Raw genomic sequence first — 25,097 nt, 5'->3', positions numbered from 1 at the left:
TTTCGGTTTTATTATTTTGCGAGCGTTCACCGAACCGTTCGTTTTAACGAACGAGTTCGTCGGTTTTTCTCTGTTAACGAACGTCCGTTCGTCCATTTTTCTTTTTCGTCGGATTTTTCCGCTAATTTTCTCAGATTCGATTTCTGATCGAATCTTCGTTTCTGTTTAACTTCTCGCTCGTTTATCGGAATCAGGCGATTCAAGCGCCTAGAGTTTCGTCTCGAAATTCTCTTTCCGTTTAACCTACTCAAACAAGTTTTTGCTACTGTAAAATTTGACCCAGACCAGATTAGTAAACGAAGCTTCTTTCTTTCGCCGTTTGACTTTCGTTGCTTCTTTCGAGTTGATTCTTTTTGCAAACCGGAGTTCTTAAGTTGAACTTTCTGGTTGGATCTTTCATTCGAGTTTTACTTGTGCATTAGATGAGTACTTATTGTTTGCTTGTTTGTTAGCGATAGAGTACCCGGAGTGTGCCGCTTGTTACTTCGAATCGCTAGGTTTTGCGGATCATCAGCAAGGCAAGTAACACTTTGATCATATACCTTCCATACCCAGTTTTTATTGCATTAGATCTATTTTCCTCAAACAATTGCATGATTAGGATCTAATTAAATTGTGGGTATTGGGAAGTAGTTGAGGTAGTACCTACTACCTGTTTTATTATCAAACCCTTGGGAGTTACTTCTACGTTTGCTATTATATTGCCATGCTATGCTCGTAGACGTGGATTGGGTTTGAGAGAGTTCCATGACAGATGTGAGATTGTTAATTAATGGTTTACTTAAGGTGGCAACTAAAACTCACATCTGGGTGGATTGAGGTACCTGGGTATTCCAGGATTGCCTGTTTTTCTTTTGGACCGCCACCCAGGTTCAAAGGGATCATGAGATTATTCATGCTAGAAACTTCCGTATGCAGCCGCAAGCTATTATGGGCTCTAGCATAGTTGATTAAGTTGTGTGAACTCTTACAGTGGTAGACTAGCAGATGTAGGGGAAAGTAGGTGTAACGGTCTACCCATACGTAAGGTGCAAACACTTCTGAAAGACTGTGTCTCGGTCATCCGTTACTCAAACACCATGTAGTGCGAGTAATCCAACGGAGGCGATCGAGTCTTGTGGGGAAAAGTGCACAAACCTCTGCAGAGTGTACAAACTAATCATGGTTAGCCGTGTCCCTGGTTATGGACAACTTGAGTATCTAGTACTTGGATTATCATGTGAATCTCATCACCATGTTACTTTTAATTAATTTTGTTGGGTTAATGATGATTTCTTAATTGGGATTGAGATGCTGTCAACCATCTCAATGTTTCACAACCACCATGATAGTTAAATAAAATTTATTCCTTTGAAGTAGCATAAAATTGGCTTTTCGCAAAATTGTAACCATAGAGCTTTCCACCAGCCATATATGCATGTAGTATAGCCTTATTATTGTTCATTATTCTTTATGTATTATTTTGCCAGCATATTCTATGTGCTGACCCGTTTTCGGGCTGCAACATTTCATGTTGCAGACTTATCAGACGACGAGTAAGGTGCCTTAGGTCGTGGTCTTATACTCAGTGATGCCGCTGGAGTTGATGGACTCACTTATCTTCCAAGTCTTCCGCTGTTATCGTTTTTAGATGGCCTTAAGCCATGTTTATCATACTTATTCTCTTTGGAGATATTCGATGTAATAAGTGTGTGATTGCTACTCTGTTATAAATCCTCCATTTGTATTGTGCGTGTCAGCATTACTGATCCAGGAATGACACTGGTGCACAGCAGCACAGACCATTTGAGGTCTGGTCGCTACAACATCCCTCACGTACGTATAGATACTAGTATACGCAGGTAAAATAGTACCACCTCGGATGTAGAAAATAATATAGGTGAAAAAAACTGAAAGCATAAATTCACGGAAAGAAGCTTATTATGACGGTGAACCCACGGAGTCAATCCGTGCTTTATTATTAGGGATATATATATAAAGGTTATCATAAAGTATTATTGTTGACATTACCCTATGTCCCCTTGGATGAAGGTTATCATAAAGTATTATTGTTGACATTACCCTTGAGGTAAAAGGTGGAAGGCGAAACTATAAGCCCTTATCATTCTCTGTGTCCGATTGAAACTTTGAACCCATAAGTATCGCGTGAGTGTTAGCAATTGTGAAAGACTAAATTATAGTTGAGTATATGGACTTGCTGAAAAGCTCTTGAATTGATTCTTTCCGATGTTATGATAAATTGCAATTGCTTCAATGACTGAGATCATAGTTTGTTAGTTTTAAATGAAGTTTCTGATTCATACTTTACTTTGTGAATGAATTGTTACTTTAGCATAAGAAATTATATGGCATTATATGTTCTAAAGATGATCATGATGCGCTCATGTCTGTATTTTATTTTATCGACACCTCTATCTTAAACATGTGGACATATTTTTCGATTTCGGCTTTCGCTTGAGGACAAGCGAGGTCTAAGCTTGGGGGAGTTGATACGTCCATTTTGCATCATGCTTTTATATTGATATTTATTGCATTATGGGTTGTTATTACACATTATATCACAATACTTATGCCCTTTCTCTCTTATTTTATAAGGTTTACATGAAGAGGGAGAATGCCGGCAGCTGGAATTCTGGACTGGAAAAGGAGCAAATATTATAGACCTATTCTGCACAACTTCAAAAGTCCTGAAACTCCACGGAGAATATTTTTGGAATATATAAAAAATATTGGGCGAAGAAAGCACCAGAGGGGGGCCACCTGCCATCCACAAAGGTGGAGGGCGCGCCCTACCCCCCTGGGCGCGCCCTCCTGTCTTGTGGGCCACCTGGTAGGCCCCCGGCGCCCATCTTCTGTTATATGGTGTGTTTTGACCTGAAAAAAATCAGAAGGAAGCTTTCAGGACGAAGCGCCGTCGTCTCGGGGCGGAACTTGGGCAGAACCAAACTAGGGCTCCGGCGGAGCTGTTCTGCCGGGGAAACTTCCCTCCGGGAGGGAGAAATCATCGCCATTGTCATCACCAACGAACCTGTCATCGAGAGGGGGTCAATCTCCATCAACATCTTCACCAGCACCATCTCCTCTCAAACCCTAGTTCATCTCTTGTGTCTGATCTTTGTCTCAAAACCTCACATTGGTACCTGTGGGTTGCTAGTAGTGTTGATTACCCCTTCTAGTTGATGCTAGTTGGTTTATTCGGTGGAGATCATATGTTCAGATCCTTAATGATAATTAATACTCCTCTGATTATGAACATGAATATGCTTTGTGAGTAGTTACGTTTGTCCCTGAGGACATGGGAGAAGTCTTGTTATAAGTAATCATGTGAATTGGATATTCTTTCGATATTTTGATGAGATGTATGTTGTCTTTCCTCTAGTGGTTTTATGTGAACGTCGACTACATGACACTTCACCATTGTTTGGGCCTAGGGGAAGGCATTGGGAGGTAATAAGTAGATGATTGGTTGCTAGAGTGACAGAAGCTTAAACCCTTGTTTATGTGTTGCTTCATAAGGGGGTGATTTGGATCCATATGTTTCATGCTATGGTTAGATTTATCTTAATTCTTCTTTCGTAGTTGCGGATGCTTGCGAGAGGGGTTAATCATAAGTGGGAGGCTTTTCCAAGGAAGGGCAGCACCCAAGCACTGGTCCACCCACATATCAAATTATCAAAGTAACGAACGCGAATCATATGAGCATGATGAAAACTAGCTTGAGAACAATTCCCATGTGTCCCCAGGAGCGCTTTGCATTATATAAGAGTTCGTCCAGGTTTGTCCTTTGCTACAAAAAGGATTGGGCCACCTTGCTGCACCTTGTTTACTTTTGTTACTTGTTACCCGTTAGGAATTATCTTATCACACAACTATCTGTTACCGATAATTTCAGTGCTTGCAGAGAATACCTTGCTGAAAACCGCTTGTTATTTCCTTCTGCTCCTCGTTGGGTTTGACACTCTTACTTATCGAAAGGACTACGATAGATCCCCTATACTTGTGGGTCATCAAGGTCACATTGAAGTTATAAGTAAATGATTGCTTATATCACCAATTTTTATAAGAATCGATTTGAACATCACGAGGTTTCCAAAATATCATTAGACATAGATGATCCTAGGACTATTCCTGGTGAAGGTGCAGGCAACTTAACTGCTGAATTTTCAATGGAATAGATTATAGCTGTAGTATTCATCATGGCTCATAACCAATCCCCTAGACCTGGTGGTTTTATAGAAGAATTCTATCAGCACTTCTCGTAGTTACTTCAATTTTATTTAAAGTTTGATGATTTCCACAGAGGCAATCTAGATATCTCTAAAGTAAACTATGGGATTTTCACTTTAGTCTCTAAAACCAAATATGCTAATCAAATAAGAAATAGGCCTATTTGTGTGTTTAATGGCAGCAAAATCTTCACTAAAGCGCTAATGAATAGGTTGAATCGGGTAGTTGGGGATGTTATCTCTCCTATGCAAACTATTTTTGTAAAAGACAAATACATAATTAAGGGGGTCTCGTATTGCATGAAAGCTTTGAATAGTATACATGCAAAAAGTAGAGTGTGATGTTGTTCAAAGTTGATTTTGAAAAAGTTTATGGCAAGGTCAAATGGCATTTTTTGCTGCAAATATTTAAGAAAAGACTTTCCAGATAAATTGATAGATTGGACAATGCATACTACTAGGGGGCAATGTGGGAATTAAAGTTAATGGCATTATAGGGATCTATTTCCCTACCCATAAAGGTCTGAGGCAAGGATAATCTCTACCTCCCTTGATCTTGTTGCTCATACTTTGCCCATGCTCATCGACGGGGCTAGGAGAAATGGATTAGTTAAAGGAGTAACTGAGGGAAATATTGAAAATGGTGTTACTATGTTGCAATATGCAAATGATACCATCTTTCTCCTGCGGGGGGAAAATATCTGGTACTCCCATCCTTGAGGTACTCCCGGTGCTCCATGTTCAAAAACATATCTTAAATGTTTCCAAAAATTTCGTAAAAAAATGTGAACGTTCGCAAGGAATGTGACTACAACCCCTAGAAATTTCAGGTCCAAACTCGAAATGTACATTGAGAAACAAAAATGTGAAATCCATATGTGAATAGTGTCAGTGTTGATTTTGTCTTTTTCTTTACACTATTCATGCCAGATTTCACAATTTTGTTTCTTAATGTGCACTTCGAGTTTGAACCTAAATTTTTTAGGGGTTGTAGTTATATTCCTTGCGAACATTCACATTTTTTTCTTTTTTTTGAAACATTTATGAGTGGTTTCTTTAAACTTGGAGCACCGGGAGTACCCCAAGGATGGGGTCACTACTAGGGAAAAGCCTATACACAGAGGTATAGCAGTAGCGCTGGTTAAAATAGGGCGCTACTGCTACTTTGTAGTAGCGCGTTACAGAAAAGTGTGCTATAGCTACAACTATAGCAGCAGCGCGTGTGCAGCAAAAAGCGCTACCACTATAAATCCCACCGTGTTGGCGGTAGGCTAGGAATAGTAGTAGCGATTCCACGGAAAGCGCGCTACCACTATGGTCATTGTTGCAGCGCGTTTCCTGCGTAGAGCGCTATTGCTAAGAAAGGAAAGAAAAATAAAAAATAGAAAAGTAAATGAAAATGAAAGAAGTAGGAAACGGAGAAATGAAAAAAAGAAAATGTAAGGATAAACAAAAGAAATAACTGCTTCCTATAGCAGTAGCATGTTTTGCTAAAACGCGCTATAGCTAACTTAGCTATAGCGCGTTTCCGAAACAACGCTACTGCTAGTTCGACTTAACCACCCGCGGGCTCAAAGTTTTGCTAAGTCCTCCTTTCCCCCCTCTCCCCCCTGTTCCCCTAACTCCTCTGTCGCCGCCGCCCGAGCCCGACCCTGCCCTCACCGCCGCCGCTCTCGACCTCACCGTCGCCGCCCTCGACCTCACATCCACCGCCCTCGACCTCGCCGCCGCCGCCCGAGCCCGCCCAGGACCGCCGCCTCCCGATCCCGAGCCAGCCCTCGCCACCCCTACCTCCGTCGCCGAGCACCTCCCCGCCACCGTCTCTCCCCTCTCTGTAAACCCCCACCCCCTCTCTCTCTCTGCTTTTTCTTCCTCTGCCATGTTAATTAGCAGTAGTAGTAGATGTTAATTAGTACTAGGGTTCATAGATAATGATTTTTAGTAGTAGATGTTAATTAGTAGTAGTGATGGTACTAGTTAACTAGGGCACTATGGTTAATAGTAGATGTTTTTTTAGTTAGGGTAATAATAGATGTTAATTAGTAGATAATGTAGAGGTTAATTAGTTCAGTAGGGTTTAGTTTTTGAATTGAGTTTGAGTAACTAGATGTTAATTAGGGCAGTAGGGTTTAGTTTAGAGTAAAGTTTAGTTCAGTAGTTAACTAAATATAATCTATATTTGGTTTTTGAATTGAGTTTGAGAGAGCATGAGATTTGTGTAGATTTTCTTGAAGTGTCAAACGCTAGGAGATGCAAATTTGAAGTGGTCAGGATATATGCAAATTCCTCAATTGTGTTTGCACATGTTTCGATTGTGTCGAAGTGACTTTGTTGTTTCCAGGGAATGAAGCCGAGTGGCCTATGTTTTGCCGGAATGTTGATTCATTTCCGTTCCGGCAAATTTCAGGTTCTCGATTTGTCCACTTTTTAGCAAAAGTCATGCCGAAATTTTTCGTGAATTTCGGCATGACTTGTGCTACAAACTAGGACATATCGAGTGCCCGGGATTTGCCGCACCGGGAAGGAGTCAACGTTCCTGCAAAGCATAGGCCTTTTTTATGCCATTATTCATTTTATTAGGTCTAGAATTATTTGACTAGATTTAATCGTAGGAAACATGGCTAGCAACGATGAAGGACAGGGTTCTAGTGATTGCGACAACGTGTACCTGGCGGCAGAGGAATTTTTGAGGGAAGCGGACGATCAACAGTTGATGTTGCTGGGTCCACCTGTCACATCAGAGATTGAGACCGGCACTGAGACTGAGACCGGCGCTGAGACTGAGACCGGCATCGAGACCGGCGCTGAGACTGAGACCGGCATCGAGACCGGCGCTGAGACTGAGACCGGCATCGAGACCGGCGCTGAGACTGAGACCGACGCCGGGACTAGCGGAGCCGGTATAGAACCGAAAGCAAAGAGGCAACAGCTTCCTAACAAGCTCAGGACTACTAGACTGGTGGTCACGGAGGTGGACGACGGCAATTTTGAGCCAAACGCGCCCGAGGAAGCGCGCGCGTGCTACGGCAATCAAATAGGCTGCATCATACGGACAACCACCACCATCAACGATGAGAAACTAAACAACATAGATAATATGAGGCCTCCCTCCTAAAGAAGCTGCACCTGATATTCTTGTTCCCAGGCCGGAATGAAAAGGATTATAAAGATCCAGATAAGGACCCGGCAATGAAGAAGATAAACAAACACGCCATGACCAAGTTTAGCGACGCGTTGGCCGCCTGGAAATCAAGGGTGAAATATCGGACCGTCAACAAAAAGGAACCCTACTCCGAGATTGTAAAGGATAATCCGACAATCATGGTAGAGCACTTTCAAATATTCAAGGCGGCTTGCGAGGCCGAAGCTGCCAAAAAAAAGTCAAAGTACATGAAGGGGCTTCAGCAGAGGAACATTGGGTGCCGCCACCTTGGAAGCCGTGGTTACGGTGGGAAGAGGTCCATATGGGCCAAGGAGGACGCGGAAGCCGCGAGTCTGGGCATCCCAGACCCCTTGGCGGAGTTCATCGTCCCGCAGGAGCATGATGTCCTTAGGGCCCGGCACCGTTGGGACCCAGTGAAGAAGGTTTTCGAGACGAATGCGGTCACGACGGAGTTCATGAGACTGCTGGTAATTTTAGTTTCTGGTCAATTCGACTGCACGTTAGTCATATTTTTAAACGATCCTTGTGCCTTTTGCAGAGAGAGCAGCACAGGATTGCGGCCGAAAGCGACTCGCCGTCTGAGGCGTTGGCGAGGCCCAAGTGGGACACTCCATTCAACTGGGCGTTGAACATATTGAAAGGACTCCCGGTGGAGACTCGACCGTCGTATGGACACGTGCACAGTGTCGGAGACGGCGCCACGTGGAAGAAGTACAACCGTGAGACCACGGAGGAGAGAAAGAAAAGATGGAGGTTAACAGAAGAAAACATCGACAAAAAGGTTGAGATTGCGGTTGAGAAGAAATCATCTGAGACAGTCGCAACTGCGGTAGCTGCCGCAAAACAGGTGCTTGTAGATATGTCTACTACCTTCGTTCCGGTCGTTTTCAATTGGAGCAGGAAAAATCCAGAAAAAAATGCAACGGACTTTCCCCTTGCTGACTTCTTGGGGAGCAGCTCGACTAGCGTTGCACCAGCACCTGCAGCTGCACCGGCTCCCTCACCTGCTCCGGCACCGGCTCCGGCACCGGACGTGCTCGGCGGTGCTTCGTCTTTGGCTGAGCTCGACGCCCTCACGGTATCTGTCACACCGGCCCCCTTCAATAAATGTATAATCTCACGTTTTCGTTGCCTTTCAGATGTCTCACGTCGCAGACTTTTCTTTGCAGGCCGACGAAACCCCGTGCACCATATTGTACACCATCGGGGACCAGAAGGTGGACGTGGGGAAGGCGACGATAATGGAGCCGAAGGAACCATTGTTCCACAGCCGGCCGATCCCCCCGGACGTCTTCAAGGTTTCCGTGGCCAGTGTCAAACCGGGCCACGAGAATTTGGCTCCTCTGGTACTAGTGGGGGATGACGACGAGATCCCGCGGTGGCTTGGTGATTGTTGCAATGGGTGGGTCCTGTTGTGGCCAAAGAGTCTGCTTCGTCTGGAAGCGGCCGGGAGCACACCCACGAGCACGCAGTTAGGTATGAACATCAACACCTCACCTACCCAATTAGCGTCGGCTGTTGTGCTGGGTGATAGCAGAGGGGGTGAGGAAAAGGCTCCATTAGTCGCTGGTGACATCGCCATAGATGAGGATGAGGATGACGATGACACTCAACAGTATGTCAATACTGGCACCTACTTAGGGTTTGAGCGTCATGAGTCGGTGCCTGAATTGTCGTCTCCGGAGGCTGAACGTAATATGGACGACCTTCCGGTAGTAAAGAAGTCTAGGAAGAGACCGAGGAAAGGCAAAAAAGCTGCTTCTATGATCCAGCCGCCTCAGCAGACTCGGGTTCAAGACCATATAGATATGCCCAGTGTGGCAAAATGGCATATCCCCGGTCAACCAATCCTACCTGAAGCAGCGCTAGGGGCCAGATTCGGCGATCTAAGGAGACTTCATGACGATGTGCTGCGGATAGAGAAAGGTCTCGTCGCCTCGAAAGATCCAGGATACCCACTCTACGTGGTTAACGTTCTGCGGCAATTGTCGTACGTCGACACATTCCCCGCAGAGAAGTTCTTCCTTCGATTCGATTACATATTCGACATGTTTCACGTGAAGAAGCTGGATCTTACGTTTGTCCGCCTTTATGCCTTGCACATGAACTACCTCATCGGGGTTGAGCAGATACCTCATACCTGTGTCGCTGACCCGTACTTCATGCACGAGGGCTTCTTGGGAGTCTGCGCAAAGCACCGTGAATACGCGAGGGAATACATCGTCAATTTCATGCTCGCCAATAAGGACAAGGAGGCGATTCTCGTGCCTTATCATCCCCTGTAAGTCATCCGCGCGGATATCCTTCCTTTGATTTCAATCATTCATTTGCACGGTGGAGGCTAATTAATTTGAGGTGTACTTATTTTGCGCAGCGGCGGGCGCGCCGTCCTCATCATCCTCTACCCCCGATACTCCCACGCTCTTTACTTGGACTCGTCGAAGAACATTAACAAAAAGGATTACACCCACATCAAGTCTGTTCTCGACAGTGCTATGTTTTACTACGACGCACGGGGTGGAGAGGTCAAGGACAAGAAGAGAAGGGACGGCAGGCCCGCCTTCGGCCATAAGACTGACTTCTGCTGCATCCAGCAACCGAGTGATTCTCTTAATGATGGATTCTATGTCCTACACCACATGCTGGAGTACAGACGGGATCACCAGAACCTTCGCATGTCAGCTAGATCCGGCGATGCCCATATTCTGCAATGGGCAAAGAACTTAGGAGGTATCGAGGATCATCGACTTCGAGCTGAGTTCTATCACATCCAGCGCGAACTTGCCCAAATCATCATGAAGGAGGTCGTCGAAAAAACAGGGATGTTCTACGAAGACGGACAAATGTCGCGGGAAGACGTCCGAACACGGGTAGCCGCTCAGCGTCTCGACCTAAAGCCTTTCACTAGTCTCGGGGACTATCTCCCAGACTTGGATGGATGGCACTACATGTTGGAGTGATTGTCGATATATGACAATGTGTCAGTTTAGTCCATACTTTCTGTATGACGAAACTTTGAGTTATGCATGACGAAACTTTATTTGTGATGTAATTAAACCGTCCTCCTCGACTAGCGATGATCACTCTAGTTAGGGCATTTTGGGTACGATCAACTTTGTTATTTATGCTTATGATATGTTGCTTCTATTTTTGCCAAGTCTGTCTCTTTCTGTTGCTCAACTATATATGTTGCATATCATCGACTCATGTGACGATGCAGGTGCATAGATCATCGATGGCGAAGAAGTGCTACGCCGGGAGTATATATACGACGAGTGGCCGGAGTGTCAGGCCCAGGTGTACCGGTTTCCGAGCGACAGGCAGTAGTTAGTTTAGGTTCACGCTAATGCGAGAGAGGGATACAAACTCATGTACTGCATAGTTCCGCTCTCACTCAAAGTGATAGCTCTTCTCGCGTATATCATTGTTTAGATGAATGACGATGTAGTTGCAAGTAATCGAGACTTGTATCGCTATTTTCGAGATGATGATGAGACACCACTTTGTGTTGGATGATGATTATGATGATGACATGATTTGATGAGACTATTTGTATGTATATGCTATGATTACATTTGTTGTGTATGATATGCTAAAGATTATTGTATAAAGCCTATTCAAATACAAAACAAATATGCAAAAAAAACAAAAACTAATAAAACTAGCAGTAGCGCTCCCTTACCAGTAGCGCTTCCTGCTAAAAAGCGCTGCAGATATTAGCAGCAACGCTCTGCACTAAAGCGCGCTACTGCTAGCCATGCATAGCAGTAGCGTGGGACGACAGGCGCTACTGCTACACGTTAGCTGTAGCATCTTATCAGTAGCACGTCGTCCCGCGCTACTGATAGGCAAAATACCCGCGCTACTGCTAGGGTTTTCCCTAGTAGTGGGTACCTGATACTTTCCCCTCGTGTGGGATATAATTATGACAGTGCACATAATTTGAAATTTATATTATGTCTATTTGAGCAAATGTCTGGCTCAAAAATCATTTTCCACAAGAGTAAGCTTTTCTTGTCTGGTGATGCCATAAGGTAGGTAACTTTGCTACAATTTTTACTTGTACATTGGGATCTCTCCCAATGAAATATTTAGCTTTTGTCTATTGATGAAAAAAATAATTAGAAATAAACGGGGGAATATTCCTGAGGAGAAAATGGAGAAGAAATGTAACAGTTGGTGGGGTAGATTGTTGGACAGTGGAGGTAGGATAAATTTAAACCAATCAACCTTGTCTACTAATCCAAACTTTATGATGTCCTTTTATAGACTGCCTATAAGGGTTAATAAAAGGATGGATCTATTAAGGGCTAGACTTTTGTGGGGAGAAGCAGCCAATAAAAGGAAGTGCCATCTTGTTAAATGATTAGAAGCATGTAGAACCAAATACCTTGGTAGCTTAGGCATCGAGAATCTGGAGGTGATGAACCAGGCGCTATTGTGAGACAGTGGTGAAAATTGTACTACTTAGAAGGTTTATGGAAAACCATTCCAAAGAATACCAAGAAAGGCAATGCGTGCGTGGGAACAAACATAGGCAGGGTGATTCTGAGTTATGAGTTTTGATGCTCTTTGTGTAACAGTGTTGGAGATGGAAAAAAATATATGAGGTTCTGAAAAGATTAGTGGGTTGGAGACAAACCTGTCAAATATTGTTATCCCAAATGTCACAATATTTTTTTGATTAAAAAAACCACTTGATGGCTGAATTGTTATAGAACGGATTTGACAATGTTCGATTTAGAAGGAAACTTCAAGGCGAGTCCTCGAAATTGTGGACACATATTAAAGAAGCTTGTGAGGGCTTTCAACTGAATGAACAGAAATATGCTATCATATGGACTCTAACCTAAGAATGGTATCTACTCAGGAAAATCCTATTATAGGAAATTGATAGAAAATGGAGTAAAATTTCCCACCATTTTTTGTGGAAAGTCAAAATGCCTTCAAAATTAAATTCTTCATGTGGTTGCTACTTAGGAATAGCATTTTGACTAAAGACAATTTAAGTGGAAGAGGAAGGGTGAGTAACATAGCTTGCACTTTTTGTGGCAGAGATGAGTCAATAAAATCATCTTGTTGTGCAATGTTCTATGTCCGGGATGCCATGGAATGTACTAAAATCTGTTTTTCATTTAGATGTACCTGATAACATTCGTGACCCGTTTGATGTGTGGATCAAAAAATTTGGTCAGGTTGAGCGACACCCGATGATGGTTGGTGCCTTAGCTATATTCTAGATTTTTGAATGATTGGGTTGTCTTGCAGAAGAAACGGATAAGTAAAGAAAGTCTTAGATCGGGAAGATGTTAGGACTTATTGCAAATAAGGTCTTGAAGGTGGTGCATGGCTGGCGGGTGGGAATGGGCAGGATCATGGTGACATTTGCATTCTGCACACTGTCTATTTTTATTGGCTGGTGTTCCGCTCTAGTTTTGAGGGTCCGATCTGTGGACACCAAAAAATTACGAGTTTTGTGTCCAGCCAGACCTAGTTTGCTTTATTGTTCTTTCCAGTCTGAAAATGCCAAACGGAGACCGAGCTCCATGGAGGTCTTTATTTGAAAACTTTAAAATTTAAACTTTTCAGTTTCAAAATTCCGAAAATAAATACAGATATACCTAGATACATAATGTATATGTGTGTAAATTTTCAGGTCGAAATACATTAAAATGTGAGCTACACAAAAAAGACAAATCTGGGGCGTTTTAGCATATGTATTGTTCATCTATAAAGTCCATGATTTTGGTTTCTTTGTACAACCTGCAATTCAAGGTATTTCATCCTGAAATTTTTCACACATACACTTTACATCCTTGCATACATGTGTATTTTTTCAGAAATTTTTGAAACTGAAATTTATGTTTGAATTATTCAAAATAAAGGGCTCCATGGAGCCCGGTCTAAAAAAATGCCCTACTCTTTCCAGTCTTGCTTTCGGTCGAAGTTTTACAAAAGACCCTCTGGTTTCAGTTAAATGAATCAGAGAGGGAGCTTTCTTAATAAAATAATTCTAAGGGCTTGCTTAGAAAATGGTAAGAGAAGGCAGAGTGTATGAAAAGAAAACAAAGTAGGGCATTATTTTAGAGGTTCCAAATTGTAATATTTTCAAAACCAATATTTTCATGTACGCACTGCCACAAAAACTATAGGCAAAATGCAGCGGCGAGCCCAAATTAATAGGCGAATGGGGGCCAGACCCCTAATCAAATTTCACAAAACCATTTGAATCTTGAAGTAAACGGATAATTTTTTTGAATTCCTAACACAAATGCCCCCTCTCAAAATTTCTTCTTGGTCCACTACTTGCAAAATGTTAAAGATGTAATGGTACCAGAGGTTATGTGAGCCCCAAAATAGCAACAACAACTGAGTCAAGCCAAGAATTCAGGAGAAAACAACTACACAAAGGAAATTACAAGGACGCACCCGGTGGAATTTTCAGCACTCCTCCAGACCTCCTGTCCTGGGCTCTTTAATAAACAAAAAAAAAACAAGTGTGCTTAGCTAAACACCGGGGCGCGGATCCTCTGACTTCCCTTCAGCAAGGCCGCCTCTACCTTAGCCCGGAGAGCCATTGGATCAAAAGCTGGCAGTCCAGATCGAGCGAATCACTGTAGTGCGTGCACTGTTCGTACAACACTGTAGTGCGCGCACTGTTTGTATCACTGTTTCAATGGTCCTGTTGCGCCAGATCTGGGCGGTCCGTTCTCAATCCAACGACTAACACCGTAGGAGTACCATTGATCTGAAACCTCAATTGATGTACTAGCTCTCTTAAAAAAGTTCCTTTTTACCGGCCGATCCTTCTGGCCGATGTGACATTCTGGCTGTACGCCGCATGGTACGTACATCCTGTCCATGACGCCGAGCGCAATCATGGACCTGCGGCGCACCGGCACGTAGGCTTTTCCGTCGGCCGGCCGGCCAGGGTTGGTCGTGGTTGGTGAGGCTGTGGAGCCAGCCAGAATCTCTGGTGCGCGCCTGGAGGAACAGGCCGATGGGTAGGGGACAGGGGCCGCATGTGCTTGCACAGTGCAGCTACTGCTAGCACGCAGGTTCGATTCGATCCAGTAGCCAGTAGCCATGCATCAGCATGCGGTGTATGTAGTACTACACCACGCGCGACGGAGTGAGTGCGCATCGACCCAGCACGAGAGATGAGATCCTGGCCGTCCCTACACTGCATCGCGAACAGGGCTCAGCGGCTCGGTGTTCAGGGCCTGGATCTGGTCGCCTAGCCTAGGCGTGGTGTGGTTGATGATGTAGCATCGTAGTAGTAGTAGCAGCACTAGCAGTGCGGTACAGTGGAGTGATGGACTAGCTGCTACTGCTAGGCTGCACGAACACAGGTCACGAATTCGAGCAAGTGTGTACGTGTCACGCAATAATGCTTGCTAACTGTTAAATGATCGCTGGCCGGATCGACCGATTGGTGCAACTGTCAGTGGCTGGCATTGAGGCAGTACTACGACGTACTGCAACAGATTCATTGTGATGGTAGGTCTTGTTTGGTTGAACAATTATCGCGTGTTATTATACAGCTCGATTGGTGCAACTGTTAGTGCTAAGCAATTATCTGATGTACTCCTCCTATATTGCACTTACTGAACGAGATGCGACCGGGCAGTTTTACGGGGGACGAATGTGCAAGCGTGACAATAGACTTGGGTACGAGCCTCCTCCTTCCTAAAAACCTTCTATGCATGGATTCGGCACGTGTTCTGCCTCTCATCGAGCGTTGTTTGGAGTAGAGTCGATTATGGAACAGAAGAATTTGTCTGCATGCGGAAACCCACAGAAAACTCCAAATTAAAGCTTGTCACATAGTACGCCGTGAGTCTGCTTATAATGGCTGGGAAAATGGAAAGCAGGAGATGACAAAGTTAGGTCGGCGGTGCCAACTCCCTCTGCTTCGGAAACTTGGCGGTGAGCGTCAGCCAGCTGCACTCGTGCAACCAGCCGGGCGTCTTCCGGGCCTGATGGGCTGGGCCATGTCTCCATCGCCACAACGGGACCTGAAAAAACCAGACTCGTCGTCTCGTTCCAACCGAGGCTGATCACATTTCACACGAACTAGTAGTACTACTAGCACTTAAGCACATGGGCATGATCGCGCTTGTGCATACGCAGCCACCTCTGGTGACTGCTTCGGTCGAGAGGCGGAGCAAAAGGGCCTTTCTGCCTGCCCATGCCGACGGCGGCAGGAAGAGGATGGGGGCGGCCGGGCGTGCGCGCCGGATACTGACTGGCCCATGTACGCATGCGCCCCTTTCCATTCCGTCTGCCATCTTCCTCGGGCTCCTGCATGATCGATTTCGCGCGCAAGGCCAGCTTTCCTGCTCGTTCTTTGGACGCATCAATGGCGACTGCGCCGACTAGCATATACTACCACGTTAATTCTTGTTTGCTCGTGGAAAGGAGAGGGATCTCATTGCTCCCGTCGGATGCGAACGACGCATCGCCTGCCGAAACCGCACGCCGCGCTTCAGGCAGGATTCCATCCAGCCGTACGTGCTGCTCCTGCTCTGCTCGGTGTCGAGCGCATCATTCGCCGCGTGCGGAAAGGCGGTGGGGGTCGAGGGCGAATCCTCATGAATCCCGCCGGATGGATGCCTTGAGTAAGACACGAGTCAGGGTGCTCAAAGCTGCACGAACCCCCCTCGATCTTGATTCTGGCCAAACCTAACAGAGTCAGGAACCGAGTCATGCCATAGCAAGGTAGCGCCCGGCTCCAACTCCGTCAGAGCACAATGGCTCGCCAATGCATCAGCTACACAGAACACGACTTCCTTTTGTGCTGAAAAACGGATGTGTGAGAAGCAGGGATTTGGATTCACGGAAGATGACCAAATGTCGAAATACGGTGAACATTGCTACGCAGAGGTTCCGTCAGTGTTTGAGCAACGCCCTACGCAGAGGCTTAGAAAAGAGCATCTAGAAACCACCAACTTGTGAAGTTAATTGTCCGTCTGCCGATATTGACTCCACTGGGTAGAGCAATGGGCTTGATACGGATTCTCTCAGGTTGCTTCAACACAAACATCAGCAAATTCACCAGCAGAAGTACAGTTCGAAAGAGTATAATCCGGTATGGTCCAGCTGATCAACGGATCAGCTGTTCTTTGCAAACTTGTACATTAAAGATACACTAATGCTCACCGTTTTCGTTAGGCAACTGCAAATCCTACAGATGATATCAAGCTGCTCCACTCCATGGAGCGAAAGAAGTTCATGAGGTGAGGACTGTTTCTGTGTGCATCACGCTATGAGCAGATGCTGCCAATGAAATCACCGCGGTTTTCGCTGATGGGAATTGTCCGGATCAATGTGGCTTAGTCGGAGCATCTTGGTAAATGCAAGTCCTTTCAACATCATAAGCCGGTCTTGCTTATTTTTGTACTTTCCACTAGCCGATATCGCATTTTTTCAAATTGACTTGGATACGAGAAAACCTCGGATAACTTAGATCTAGACGGGCCAGGTAATGTTGTTGTTTGTGAGTGGTTCATGACCTCCAGGCCCACCGATTAATGGGCTTTGGGTGGCAAAACTATGCCCCCGCGAGGGCCGCGGCGTCTATATCTCGCATTAAGCGAGAGGGAACTCTCGCTGACGGTTTTCTCTCCTCCTACATTGTATTGGGTCGGCTCACTCATGCGCGGGTAGTGATTACAAATAGGAGAGGAAGTGAGAGAAGCAGGGATCGATCCGTGGTATCCAGGCATATCACGGAGAAGCTAGCCATAGGAGAAGCAGGGATCAATCCGTGGTCTCCAAGCAGATCATGGGAGAAGCTAGCCACTCCGCCCATGTCCCTCTCGTGGTAAGTTGTAGGGGCGTTCCCTACTTGAGGCTATTCGAGCCGTTTTTTGTTTTTTTATTATTTCTACTCCACTTTTATATTTCTTTTGTTTCCTTTACTTATTTTTTTCATGTTTCTTGCATTTTGTTTCTTTTTTTTCATGTTTCTTTTGTTTCTTTTACTTATTTTTTTGTTTTCTTTGTTCTTTCGGATATCATTTTACATTTTTTGTACATGCCAACAACATTTTTCTAATACATGTCTAGCATTTTTCCAATACAAATTAAACATATTTGTAATACATGGTCAACATTTTTTTATACACATTTTCGACATTTTCAATTATAAATTAACATTGTTTTAATACATGGTCAACATTTCTTTATACGTTTTAAACATTTTTGACATTTTCAACTACAAATTAACATTTTTATAATACATGGGCAACATTTTTTGTATACGTTTTTAACATTTTAAAAATACTTGATTAATAGTTTCCAAATAAAAAGATTAACATTTTTACTACATGACCACCATTTTTTATTTACACGTTCAACATTTTTCAACTGCTTTATTAACATTTTCAAACACTTGTTCGATATTCTTTTAAGTGCTTGATTAATATTTTTATATTTTTTCAATACATGGTCAATATTTTTTCTATACACATTTCACAATTTCAAAATGCTTGATTAACATTTTTTAAATACTTGTTAAAAAATACAAATGCTTGATTAACATTTTTATATACATGATCAACTTTTTAATCACTTTTAATACATTGTCAATATTGTTACTGTACACATTTAAGATTTCCAAATGCTTGATTAAACTTTTTAAATACTTTTTTAACATCTTTTCCAAAAAATAATAACATTTTTATATACGCGATAAAAAATGCATCATTTTTTAATACATGATCAACAATTTTTCTATGCATATTCAACATTTTTCCAAATGTTTGTTCAACATTTTTTCAAATACTTATTCAACATTTTTCAAATGTGTTTTGTAGAGGATTTTTAATATATATATATATATATATACATATATATATATATAATATTTTAAAATATAAATAAAAGTACAAAAGTAAAGCAAAAAACAAGAACAAAAAACAGAAAAATAAAACCAAAAAAAGTTGCTGTTGCTTGCCACGCGTGTGGCCCGGCCCATCCAGCTCCCCCTTTGAGCGAGTCGGAAGCTGGACTTGCTAAAGGCGAGATACCTGGGCCCCCCTCGAGGGCCAGGTTCCTTTGGGATGGTTGCTGATCCAGGGTGAGTCCACATTCACAAGAAGAAAATTGTTGAGATTAGAAAATATTTCTATTATTCTTTGCAAGTTATAAATATATTCGTGGATTTCAAAAAAATTACATTATTTCGGAATTTAATATTTACCGATTTGCAAAAATATTTTTAGCTTAAAAAATATTGGATTTTTTTTAAATGTTAATGGGTTTTAATATAAGTTCCGAATTTAAAAAGTTAGGAAATTTCATGAATGCTCATGAATTAAGAAACATTATGTATTTCAAAAGATATTTGTGAATTTAAAAATGTACCTGAATTTAAGATTCTTCCCCAATTTAAAACATGGTCTTGAATTTCCAAAAGTGTTCGCTGAAGTTCAAATATTCTCAATTCTAAAAAATGCGTAGCAAAATTTAAAAAATCATGAATTAAAAATCAAAATAAAAAGGAAAATCACAGTTAAAATTGGCAACAAGGTACACAAATGGAAAGCCGGTGGGAGGACGGTTAGCAACACAGACCCAGCTCCCGATCCATCGGCATATGTTCAGACGTTTTCTGTGCGCATCGGACACTCCGGTACAAGCGGAGAGCCCACTGTATCCCACAAGACCGGCATGGAGGGAGGGTGGCACTCTCCCTTATAACGAGGTCTAAAATCAATGACACCCCACCCCCCCTAGGGAAGCACCTCTGAGGGTGGCATGGGGCTCAGCTCTGATACCACCTGTTAGCAATCCAAACCCAACTCTCGGTCCATCGGCATACATTCAGACGTTTTCGACGCGCATTGGACACCCCACTAGAAACGAAGAGCCACTACATCCCAAGACACCGGCGTGAATGAAGGGTGACACTCTCCCTTATAAGGAGGTCCTAGCCTCCTCCTATATTCGAGGTGGTACTGAAAGTCATTTGGGTTGCCCAAGGACAGGTTCCTGACAAGGACAGAGAAAAAAACACTAAAAATAGGTTAGTGAACCGACACATTACCATGCGCATTTGGTCGCTATCCCTCGACTTGCGAGCGGAATAGAATTAACCACCCTATACCTACAAAATAATAGTAATAGGTTGGGCCTTATAAGTTGTCCTAGTAAGGGCATTTCCAAGGCGAACTCATAAACCTCTCGCAACTGTCCGGACTGCGCTGTCCGGATCGCAGAAGCCGTCCAACACCGACCTGTATCGGTCCGCGGGGTGGTCCGGACGCGATTTCTCCCGCAAATTGGAAAGAAAAGTATGGGAGGTTTGCGGGAGTCCGGACACCCGAAACATCACTTTCTGACACCCCCGGCACATCCAATCCCCCCTCCCGGTCCCATTTCCTTTCACTCCGAACATTGTCCCCCTGGCTTTGCATCTGCACCCTCCGCCTCCACCACCGCTGTTGTTCATCTCCGGCCGCCATAGAGGCATTACCAGACGTCAGCAACCAGCACCGACGCGCCCGCTCGCCGTTTCGAAGGAGCTTTCTGCCTGGAGCCGTTTGTACCCAAGTACACTCTTCCCCCCGTCGACGACCTCCATGGCGGATACCACGCCTGGCAGGTGTTCGGTCAAATGTCATTGAGTATATTTTCAAATTATATGTCATTTTTAGAGTACGAAGGGTGGTGAGCTACTCGACCAGGGAGGATGAGTTGTTGTGCAATGCGTGGCTGGCCGTATCCGTGGATTTCATAGGCAAGAGCAAAGTGCCGCCCTTCTGGGAGCAAGTGCATGAAAAGTTTCATTCAAGAATGCACATTGCGCCCTACGACATGTCCATCATTCAACCACGCAACATGAGATCATTGTCCTACCGCTGGCACGCTATCCAGGTCAGCGTCATCAAGTTTTGCAATTTGGCTAGTCAGCTCGAGGCAAGGTGACCATTGCACACGGACATGGAGGAGATACTAAGTTTTACTTCCTCTTGCTCAACTTGTTGATTGATACATTCACTCAATGTTGGTCTGCACATTATATGTAGCCCGCACGCGCCGCCGTGGTATACCACATGTCAGATGGACGGCCATTTATGTGCACACACTATTCGATGAAGCTGAAGGAGAAGTATGTGTGGGACAACATGATCCGTTCATGAAAAACTTATTCGACATCCGGGATATAGTCGAATTTAAGACCTTGTTGTACTAGACTTAATTTGCATGCTATGTGTGAATTATTTGTACTATTTTCTATCCAAACTTTGATGAAATTGACCGATTTGCATGAATTTAATTTAATATATTAAAATGTGGGTTAAAATATATGCGGCTAGCATTGGATGACTGCCTCCCGCGCTGGTCCTCCTGTCCATGGACGGATGCAGGAGGAATTTTGTAGGTTACTGCCCTAAGAGGCCGCGACCGAACTTTACATAATTGAGTTGGGCCGGTGCTTCGGCTTCTTCGGTCGGTGTGGGTGGCTGTTTCTGAATTTTGATCCGATTGTCCAAGCCCCGATGACCGTGCACTGGTCGAGCGCGGCACATGACACTGACCTACCTCGATTCCGGCCGGCCGTGCATAGAGACGGTGGATGGTGGTGGTGAGAGGCGCGGGGGTTTCTCGCCGTTTCGCCGCGTGGTTGTTACACGGCCCGTTAGGATAGGGCGGCATAGAATGATAGGAATTCTCACTGGTTAAGCACGCAAACGCGGGTGTACTAGAGCGTTGTCGCCGACTTGCATTTTGACATACTTCCTTCGTTTGAAAAAAATTGTCTCTTAAATGGATGTATCTGGCATCAATGTATCTGTCACTTGATGCCAGACAAATTTGGAATGATTTTTTTCGAACAGAGGCAGTACAGTACAGTGTGCATGTCGCGATCGTTAGAATCGAGTCGGCACCGGTCCATTTGAGCCCAGATATTTTGAGCTAGGATGCAGGGAACTACTACTCCACGACGACGATGGTGGTGTGGCCGTTTACGTATCAGTTCGGCGGCCGGCCGAAAGGAAGCCAGCACCTATACGTACTACTACTGTAAACCACAAGGCCAGATCCACAGGCATGCAGTACTGCGGTCTGACTGGACACTCTTTTGCTAGGAGCCTACTGTAAATAAACTACTAATAACCACAGCAGGGCATGTAGCTGAGCCGCTCTTACTAGTAGCAGTACTAGCTAGCGAAGGTGCTTGCGATTGATACAGCAACGAGGCAAAGACTACTCTATCTGTGCTATCTGCAGTTGCTAGTAACTTAGCTGTATATTTTACTAGCTAGCTTGGCTGACCTCACTAGCATGCTTACTAATCAAACTCCAATCAGTTAATCAAACCAGGACTTGGACAGGACAAAACATGTCAAAATTGACCTTGGTTCGCATAGTATAATAATAATACTGACACCATGATGGCGAGCAGAGCTTAGAATGACATCACAATCCTCAAGAGAAGAGCGGTGTGAAACGACATCCTGGGCGACCAGATCGCCACCCTTCCTTCACCCTCCGGGCACGCGCACTCGTGGTCCAGACGCTGGCATGCGGATGCCGCTGCAGATCACGCGGGAAGAAGAGGGAAAGCTTGGCACTAGTGTACTAGCCAATGAGGGGCGAAATAATAATACTAGTAACAAATTGAAAGAGGCGCAAAACGTTCCTGGTGGAGATTATTCAACGGGTGAAATGAGCTGCCCGGGGCTGCCACGCATCCTCGTCGCCGTCGCCGTCGCCATCATCGTCTCGCCCAAAAGCTTCGACGGCCAGCGACGTCCAAAGCTGCCCCCGCACTCCATTATTAGACCATCACGACTCCTCCCATCATCAGCAGCAAAAGTTTTTAGCTCCGCTGCTGCTACTTGTTAATGGCAATTGATTAGCTGATTAGACAAACGAATGCATGCGCACTACCGGACGGGGTTGACTTCGGATGACACTCCGGGGATCCGTGGTATCCTCTACCATTGAGTTGGTAACTGATATGTCGTTGTGTTATAGGTCTCTGGTCGGTTCAAAAGGAGAATGGTTTGACATTTGCGCTGATTGATTGTTTTGTACCACTACTGTGGTCAAAAATTGTAGCACAACTTAGTTCTGAGTTAAGTTACTATTTCACCACTCTAACATACCGATGCTGCAATGCATTATATTTTTTTTAACGAAGGCTCAAAAAAAAGCCCGGCTTTGACATCAACCAGCCAGGATTACAAAGATTACAACCACGAACCACACAAAGAAAAGAAAAACGACAAAGATACAAAGGCGCCGGGAGGTTGCTCACATAGCACACATCCAGATATGAAGCTAATAGCTAAGAGATGCTAGGGACCTCTTGCACGCACACAGCCACGGGGAAGCCATCTGCCGACTCAGGGCAAGGAAACGACGACGATGAGAGGCATGTCGTTGCCAGAACACGAGAGACTTGTGGAAAACACAGCTAGAAAGGTCCATCGTCAAAGAAGGCCCGTGCCTCCTCGCGTGGCTCGAAAGGCGCCGCACCGTTGAGCGACGGACTAGTTCACCCTAGAACCTACCTGGATGGTACCCAAGGAAGCCACATGAGCGCAACCAGGCGTTCCTGACATGTCGACGGCGACTCGCCTAGAGACAAGCAAACCCAAAACCTGAGACCGGGCAAGAAAGAGGGTAAGCTGCCAGGATGAAACACAGCAGCAGGGGCCAAGAACAAAACCCAGAAGCTTCAGCTCCCCCGGTGAGCTGGTGAGGAAACCACCGGAGGAGGGGAACCCTATCCCCTCCCTTCCTGGAGATCCACGGCACTGGAGGCACGCATAACAGCCGCACGAAGAGCACCATAATCACGGAACCCCGCTCCCGGGAGGACACGGCTGCCGCTGGAGACTTGCTGCCGCCACCGCACACCGAAGCCCACCGCCCCACTTGTTCCCAAAAACAGCGTCTTCAAGAAGATTACGGCGCCTGGGGCGTCGCCGCCGTCCAACAAAGTTTTGGTTTTCACCCGGGAAACAAGGGGCATGGGATGGGGAGGACAGGACCTGACCGCCGCCTCCTAGGAGGTGAGCGGCGCCCACGGGCGTCGCCGCCGTCGCGCTGGCAAGGCTGGCTAGGGGTTTCCCCCTGTCCTGGACCCCAACATCCGCTCCCACCCACCGAAACCGCTCCCCCCCCCCGCCGTAGCATACCGGATCTGGGAGGGAGGAGCACGCCGGTGGAGTGTTGGGGTGGAGACTGCCAGATCTGACGCCACTGTAGCCGAAGCCGTCGCCGCGCCCCGATTCGCATCCTCCGGAGGTCTCGCCGTCCTCACGGCCAAGACCGCCGGCCCACGCCTGCGCCACCAGAAGCCGAGCTGGAGGCGTCACACCAGCCGGGGCCGCCGCCCCAGATCCCGCAGCCCCCCGCGAGCGAGGCGAGGCAGCGAGGACCCCGCGACCACCGTCATCAGTAGCACACCAGGCTTGCCCGGCGGTTGCCTCCAGTGGCAGCGAGGGGAGATCGAGGAGGGGGAAGCGAAGGCGGCGGGGCTAGGTTTCGCCCCTCGTGTCACCCAAACGGGGCGACGCGAGGGATGGGAGGCAGCGAGGCTAGGTTTTGCCCCTCGTGTCGCCCAAAGTGGGGCGACGCAAGGGAGGGGAGGGGAGGGTCTTTTGCCCAATGCATGATCCTCGATTTATACATTTCGTCGAGTACCCCATAACTCCAATTTGCTCACATCTTCGAATGTTACAGACAAGTATTTGTGATCAAGCAATGTCAATTAGCCTCCGCATTAATCAATACTTAGTAGCGTTTTTGTCGATCGATAATAAATCATCTAACCTCCACGCCTTCAAAGCTAGTTAAGGGCCTGTTTGGTTTCAAATAAGTCACCAACTTATAAGTCGAAAAGTGAAAAAAAAGTGACTTATTTTGCCAAACAGACCCAACTTATAAGTCACCCCAACTTATAAGTCATAAGTTGCTCCACCCCAACTTAAAACTTATAAGTCACCCCCTTTTGCGTGAGTTCCACCACCTTTACATAAAAAAACAAGATGAGAAGATATGGTCAGGTTACTTATAAGTCAGATGGCAACCAAACAGACGTGACTTATAAGTCACTGGTTTTAAGGGGCTGTTTGGTTCTAGGCCTAGCATTGCCACACTTTGCCGACCTTGCCTAAGCTTAGTTCATTAAAATGAGAGCCACAAGTTGGCAAGCCTAAGTGAATCTTGCCACACTTTTTGTGTGTATGCCATGTGGGGCTCAAGTGTGGCTTGCCTAAGGTATGGCTTGAACCAAACACTCACCTAAGTTAGTCAAACTTGCCTAACCTTAGATGTGGCAACCTTTGACAAAGTTAGTCACAAACCAAACAGCCCCTAAGTCACCTGACTTATAAGTCACCTGACTTATTGGAACCAAACAGGCCCTAACCTCCGCACCTGTCTGCAGTTGATATTGACAGTCATGGTGCATGCAGAGGACAGCAGGGTACAGGTTACTCAACCCCCACTATCAAACTGGCTTTCCCCGCACCCCAGAGCGTGATGATTACCGCCTTTGAGACAGCAGTCTTGGGCGGTGATCCTCTGCGGATACGCGCGCTGTCATGCTCATGCTAATGGTGGCCTGGTCAACGGGCCCACACCACCAGCACCAGGCTTGCTAGATTCGTGCAGCGTGCCTGCATCTACCTGTCAGCTTCAGACTTCAGCCAGCCACGCCTACCTAAAAATTCAGAGACGGT

The sequence above is a fragment of the Aegilops tauschii genome, chromosome 5, assembly GCF_002575655.3.
Source record: "Aegilops tauschii subsp. strangulata cultivar AL8/78 chromosome 5, Aet v6.0, whole genome shotgun sequence".
Taxonomy (NCBI): Eukaryota; Viridiplantae; Streptophyta; class Magnoliopsida; order Poales; family Poaceae; genus Aegilops; species Aegilops tauschii.
This window is presented reverse-complemented; position numbering follows the sequence as displayed.